This window comes from Amphiprion ocellaris, chromosome 17, assembly GCF_022539595.1.
Source record: "Amphiprion ocellaris isolate individual 3 ecotype Okinawa chromosome 17, ASM2253959v1, whole genome shotgun sequence".
NCBI classification, from domain to species: domain Eukaryota; kingdom Metazoa; phylum Chordata; class Actinopteri; family Pomacentridae; genus Amphiprion; species Amphiprion ocellaris.
Window position 1 is genome coordinate 21,111,472 of NC_072782.1, and position 7,199 is coordinate 21,118,670.

Sequence of the window (7,199 nt, forward strand, 5' to 3'; positions counted from 1 at the left end):
ATAAAGAACTTTATCTTATCTTATCTTATCTTATGACCCACCTCCATTTAGCCTCTAAAATAGAGCAGTTTAATTGAATAATTAACCCAAAATGTATTTTACATGAAGAAACAACCTGTCCTGCATCACACACTTGTGAATGTCTGGGTTTTCCCTCTTCAAAGGGCAGAAAGACTGTGTTTAATCAGTGTGCACCACTCGTTTTTATTACATTTTACATGTTATAACTGTTTTCTTTACTAAAGTAGAGCTTTATTATCACTATTATTGTTGCTAAAGGTAGGCAAATGTGAAAACATTTGTTTAGCAAGAGATAGTACTTGTATATCCAAAGAAGGTAACAGAAATATGCAGACAATAGCTTTAAATGCATTTTTTAAGGGAAACAACAGTGCACATGAAAGTTGAAGTTTTTCTGAGATCAATTGCATACATAATCTCAATTCCTCAGTGTGTGTGTGTGTGTGTGTGTGTGTGTGTGTGTGTGTGTGTGTGTGTGTGTGTGTGTGTGTGTGTGTGTGTGTGTGTGTGTATGCGTGCATGTGTGTGCACGCATGTGTCTGTGTGTGTCTTTGTGGTTTTAGAGGTCTGTGTGATGTGGGTGTGTGTTTTAGTCCACTGTGACTCTGATTTTAACTGCTGGGTCAAAAATGACCATAAGACAATCTTTATACCCTTGTGTGTACAACTTTGATGAAAATATTAACCAAGACATTGTTTCACATTTTGTAATGTTGCGGTGACTTTAGGAAAAGTCATTAAATTTTATGTTGAAAAAAGTAATTTAGGGGTTTTCTCTGCTATTAAACATAGTGGCCAGGTCATTCTTGACTCTAAGACAACACAAGGGTTAAGAGAAGCCTTGTATGAGTGTGACTGTCTAACAATATGACTTTGGCAATCAGAAATAAAGCTTAGTTTAGTTCAAAATTTTCTTAGACAGTACAAAAGGAGCAAGTTGTTAGAAGATACATTCAGCAAAGTGAAATCTTTCAAGAACTGATGTGCAGCGTAGTGTTAAAACTTATGTAGAGGTTATAGAAATGTAAATAGTTAAATATCCACAGGATGTAGAGCCACCATTAATTTTTCCAGTGTTGGTAACACCTGTATGCTGGACATGTTGATCCCAATTTGCATCCACCTCAAATCACATCATTAAGTATGTGGATGACACAACAGTAGTGGGTCTCATTCAGGACAACAACAGTCTGTCCTACAGAGAGGAGGTGAAGCGACTGGTGGACTGGTGTGGTGTGATCTAATCTAATCCTGAATGTGGAGAAGACCAAGGAGTTGATCCTCGACTTTTACCTCTCATCACTGACAATAAAGCTGTGGAGGTGGTCAGCAGCACCAAAATTGTGGGGGTGCACGTTACGGACAGTGTAGACTGGTCATTGCACACATCATCTCTAGTTAAACAGGCTTAGCAACGTCTGCACTTCCTTGCGACAGATGAAGAGAGCACAACTGTCCCCTTCCATCCTGACTACCATCTACAGAGACACCATAGAGAGCTGCTGACCAGCTGCATCTCCATCTGGTTTGGCAGCTCTAGGGCCTCGGATAGGAAGTCGCTGCAGAGGGTGGTGAGGATGGCAGAGAAGACCATTGAGATCTCTCTTCCATCCATCCAGGATGTTGCACACAAGCGCTGTCTCAGCAGAGCTCTTGACATCGGCAGGAGTCTATCCCAACTGACTTCATTTTTTTAATTTTAGCTACTTTGTTTGACAGGGACCATGTACAGAAGAACATTAAAGGAAAGATGCTCTATACCAGATTATAGCATACTTGCTAGTTTCCATCTGCAGTCCTCTGGGGGAGGCAAGAAAGAAACCAGAAAAGGCAGAAAAGCAGTACATCACATTTAAAAAGATCTCACATTCACACGGTTAAAAAGTCATTGCAAGGACTGTCAGTCCTGACAGGCTTTGTTTCTCCAGATACATTTTTTTGTCTGTATAGAAAATTTTTTAAAATCTACTATAGTCTTTAGTTCAGAGGGGAGCTTGTCCATTCCGTTATTGCTTTGTAGGAGAAAGCTGATCGTCCAAAAGCAGTTTTACATAAAGGGATACAACGCTGCCACCTAGAAGAAGCCCTTGTTGTTCTGGTAGTATTTCCAGAAGTGCAATGAATAAAAAATGTGAGAGGTGAGGGCTCATAACCATGAACAACCCTGAAAACCAATCATACATTTGCATACATGATCATGTTTTCAAAATTAAAAAACCCATGCTTATCCAATACACGACAGCGGTGATACTGTTGTGTCTTCTTATCCAAGATATTAATGGCTTATTTATAAAAGGATTCGAGAGGTTTCAAAGTTGTTGTGTTGGCTTGTGATGAGATACAATATGTGAAATATGACATAATCAAAGCAGAAAAAATGTTTATGCACTTTCAAAAATCAGAGAGTTTCTGATACTTCTGAAATGAAAGTGGTTATATTTCAGTGTCTGGCTCATTTGTTTAATGTGCTTTTTAAAGCTGAGCATGGAGTCTGAGGTAACACTGAGATACACTACTCTTCAAAAGTTTGGGGTCACTTAAAAATGTCCTTATTTTTGAAAGAAAAACTTTTTTTCAATCAAGATAACATTGAATCAATCAGAAGTAAAGTCTAGACATTGTTAATGTGGTAAATGACTATTCTAACTGGAAACAACTGATTTTTAATGGAATATCTCCATAGGGATACAGAGGAACATTTCCAGCAACCATCACTCCTGTGTTCTAATGCTACATTGTGTTAGATAATGGTGTTGAAAGGCTAATTGATGATTAGAAAACCCTTGTGCAGTTATGTTAGCACATGAATAAAAGTGTGAGTTTTCATGGAACACAAACTTTTGAACGCTAGTGTATTTACAACATGTGACATAATTTATACTGTCTCATTCATGATGCTTCTCTATTTCACAGCCAGAAGCTACATTCACAAGTCTACGACTATACACCGATCAGGCATAACATTATAACCACCGTCCTAATATTGTGTTGGTCTCCTTTATGCTACTAAACCTCCTCTGACCCAGTGGTTCATGGACACAGGACATCTGGGGATGTCCTGTGGCACTGGGATGGTGGCAGTGAATTCTGTGGGTCCTGTGGGTTGCAGGGTGGGACCTAGATCAGGCTTATCCTGGCACATCCCACAGATGCTCAATAAGATTTGGATGTGGAGAGTGTGGAACCCAGGTGAACACCTTAGGTCTGTTGTGTTCCCCAGACCACTCCTGAGCAGTTTTTTACAGTATGTCAGGGTTCATTGTACTGCTGAGGGTGGCAAACTGACATCGAGGAGTGCTGTTGTCATGTGCGGTGGGGTTGGTGGGTTGCTTGACCTGCAGCATTTAGGTGGGTGGTACATGTCAAACATCCACATGCAGGGATGAGAATTTTCCGTGGATCCGCGGAATTCCGAGTTTTTTTCCGCCGAAAGTATAGTTTTTGTGAATCGTGTAAATCCGTTGAGAAAATTGTAGGGGGGTAGGGGTAGGCAAGCAGCCGGCCGGCCGACGCGTCGCGAGCCGAGGCTTGTGATGGCCGCCCGCCGTGATGGCCATCCCGCCGCCGACATCTTTCGGCAACGCGCATTGCAACGCGCTTTGCAACGCGCGTTGCAACGCGCTTTGCAACGCGCTTTTTTTGGGGGGGGGGGGTGGACGGCTTCGGCAGACATTTTCCGAGTTTTTTTCCATTTGTCATTCTCATCCCTGCACATGAATGTCAGGATTCAAGGTTTCCCAGCAGAACATTGCATTATAACAAGATGGTTGACATTATTCAGAATCAGAATCAGAAAATAACTTTAATGAATTAATTATAGGTGGGCAAATCGCGGCACATTAAAAAAGAGCAACAGAAAGAATCTGCAGTGAAAGCAGCAGATTACGTGAAGTGGGGGCCTGTTGCCAGTAACAGTATGAGTGGTTGCTGCAGAGGTAGTAAAGGCAGTAGTGTCCACGTAAGTGTCGGCGATGCAAAACAGCAGATTTTGTACAGCAATAAATCAAAAATAAATTAAAATTTAAAAACAGCAAGTGTATTAAAAGCGGCAATTAAAACAGCAGATTGAACAGCAGAATGTACAGAATGGTAATATTGCACAGAATAAAAGTAAGATTCCATCTGACAATGATATTGTAATATTGCACATGAGACAATATTGCACAAAACATATAATTATTGTAACCCCTTAGAGTTCAGGAGGAGAACAGCACTGAGGACAATTCAGTAGTCATAATGTTGTGGTTGATCAGTGTAGTAGACAACAGTTTTGACACAGACACAGAATCTGGTATCAAAATCTGACGTTCTTTAGAGAACAGTGTGTTTTTCTGTGTCCTGCAGCCTCCAGGGTGAATGTGGTTAACATACTTCTGCACATGTGAGAACACAGACGTAGCACTGAAATGACTTCTTGTATAAAATAACAAAATGTATGTGTATGTCAAAGGTTAAAGCGAGGAGACTGAATCTCTGATTGAGATTTCCTTCCTCCTTCCTGCTTCCTGCATCCTGCTCTTTCTGTTGACTGAAGGAGGTGATATTTCTGTCATGTCACTGATATATGTTTGATGAATTAAGTTCAGCTCTTGGTTTTCCATTGTATCTGTGCCTTCCTGCATACCTTTCCTTGCGGGGGGTTCAATTTACAGCCTTACTGCTTCTCAAAGAACAAATACATACTCTTAAATTCACAGGGGCCCCACCACAGGATGTACATGCCACATAAAGCCGCAGCTGTAGCTCTTCTTAGAAAAACGTAAAAGCAGCACAAAACCTTGCCACATATTTGCCATGTGTTCAGGTTTCTTCAGAAACCCTGTCTTGGTGCTTTGATTCAAAGTCTAGTTGTAAACAGATTTCAACACCATCTTTAATGGTGTTGAGATCAGTGAGTTTTAATGCTTGGTGGAAGTCATTGGTGTCCCATCAGCTGTAGGAGCTTTTTTTAAAATGCTCATTTCATGTTTCCCCGTCAGTCTGTGAGCTCAGGAACAACCTCTGCAGTTTGAGGTTGAACTGAGAGATGGAGCTACAGGTGTGTTTTTGTTGGCAAAAACATCATCAGGTCATTAATGGAAGAGAAAGGTAAACCAAGAAAGAAAAGTACTAGAACAGCTTTGAAAACATTAGAGACTATGGTGAGGACATCAGGATGATTCTTCTGTCATCTCAAAAAAGCAGCTCAGGGAAATGTTTACACATCTCAACATGGGTCATTTCAGATAAAAGTGTTGCTCAGAGTTTATTCATTTGCTATGTTGGAACCTAAAACTGCATCACTTCTGTAAAATATTTTTGGCTGAATTTTAAGAATTCCATATGTTTTGGGTGCCCAATACAGAAATAAGGGGCTGCACAGTGGATTGGTGGCTAGCGCTGTTGCCTTGCAGCTAGAAGATCCTCAGTTTGTGTCCCTGCCTTCCTGGGATCTTTCTGCATGGAGTTTGCATGTTCTCCCTGCATGGTTTTTTCTGGATACCCCGGCTTCCTCCCACAGTCCAAAAATAAAGCTGGGGTTATTTGGTGATTCTAAATTGTCTGTAGGTCTGAATGTGAGTGTGATTGTTTGTCTCTATATGTAGCCCTGTGATAGACTGGTGACCTGTCCAGGTGTCCCCTGCCTTCACCCCAAGTAGGCTGGGATAGACTCCAGCTCTCTGTGACCCTAAAGAGGATTAAGCGGTGGATAGATAATGGATGGATAAAGAAATATGAAAACTCTGGAAAATCTGAGATGTTACAGCAACTGTATTTCTGAAATAACCCTTAGCCTGAGTCTGCAAGTTCATGAATAACTTCTGTACTTCTGGTATTGAACCGCTAGATGGAGCTAGAGTAATTTTTTTTATTATTTTTATTTTTAGCAGCAGCAGCTTTCACAAAGACCATCAGTGGCAGAGAAAGATGGAAAGAAAAAGTATTTGTAACCCTCCTATTGCCTTCAAATTTACAAACATCTTTTATCCTTGGGGTCAATTTGACTCCAGTAATTTAAACCTCCAGAAAATTATTATAAATAAAATTGTTCCCAAAGTTTATGTGAGGGCTGCACAGTGTGTAGTGGTTAGCACTTTCGCCTTGCAGTGAGAAGATCCCTGGTTCGCGTCCCGGCTTTCCCGGGATCTTTCTGCATGGAGTTTGCATGTTCTCCCTGTGCATGCGTGGGTTTTCTCCGGATACTCTGGCTTCCTCCCACAGTCCAAAAATATGCTGAGGTTAATTGATTATTCTAAATTGCCCGTAGGTGTGAATGTGAGAGTGATTGTTTGTCTCTATATGTAGCCCTGCGACAGACTGGCGACCTGTCTAGGGTGTCCCCTGCCTTCACCCGAGTCAGCTGGGATAGGCTCCAGCCCCCCACCCCCCCCACCCCGCGACCCTAGTGAGGATTAAGCGGTGTATAGATAATGGATGGAAGTTTATGTGTCAGGTACTTTATGTGTGTTAATTGACTACCTAAGCAGCCCTTTCAATAAAACAACCTCCCATCCACTCCCCTCATACATCCAAAATGCCTGGTACACAACTATGGAGACATTTGCAGATCACAGTAAAATCTAACTGGCTGACCTAAAATTGAAAAAGATATGTTTTTGGTGTTCTAATGCCTTTATATTATTTCAAAGTACAAATTTTTGTTATCTATAACATTTGGAATGGAAAACAAGTTCTGTAATCAAGAAAAGTAACATGTATTATGTTCTGGGTCAAATTGACACCAGGAAAAACAAACAAAATTTCTAAAAGTTTAGGGCCCTAAAGTTTTTTGAAGATTGTAAAATTGCATGTTATAGTAACCTCAATATCATCCAAAACAACCAAAATGAAATTGTGTAAAACGTTGGTAGTTCTTACACTTGAAATGTCCTTATTTGTGAAAGAAAAGAAGTTTTTGTCAATGAAAATACCATTAAATGAATCGGAAATACAGTCTAGACATTGTTAATGTGGTAAATGACTATTCTAGCTGCAAATGGCTGATTTTTAATGGAATATCTCCATAGAGGTACAGAGGAACATTTCCAGCAACCATCACTCCTGTGTTCTAATGCTACATTGTGTTAGCTAATGGTGTTGAAAGGCTAATTGATGATTAGAAAACCCTTGTGCAATTTTGTTAGCACATGAAAAAAAATGTGAGTTTTCACGGAAAACATGAAATTGCCTGGGTGACC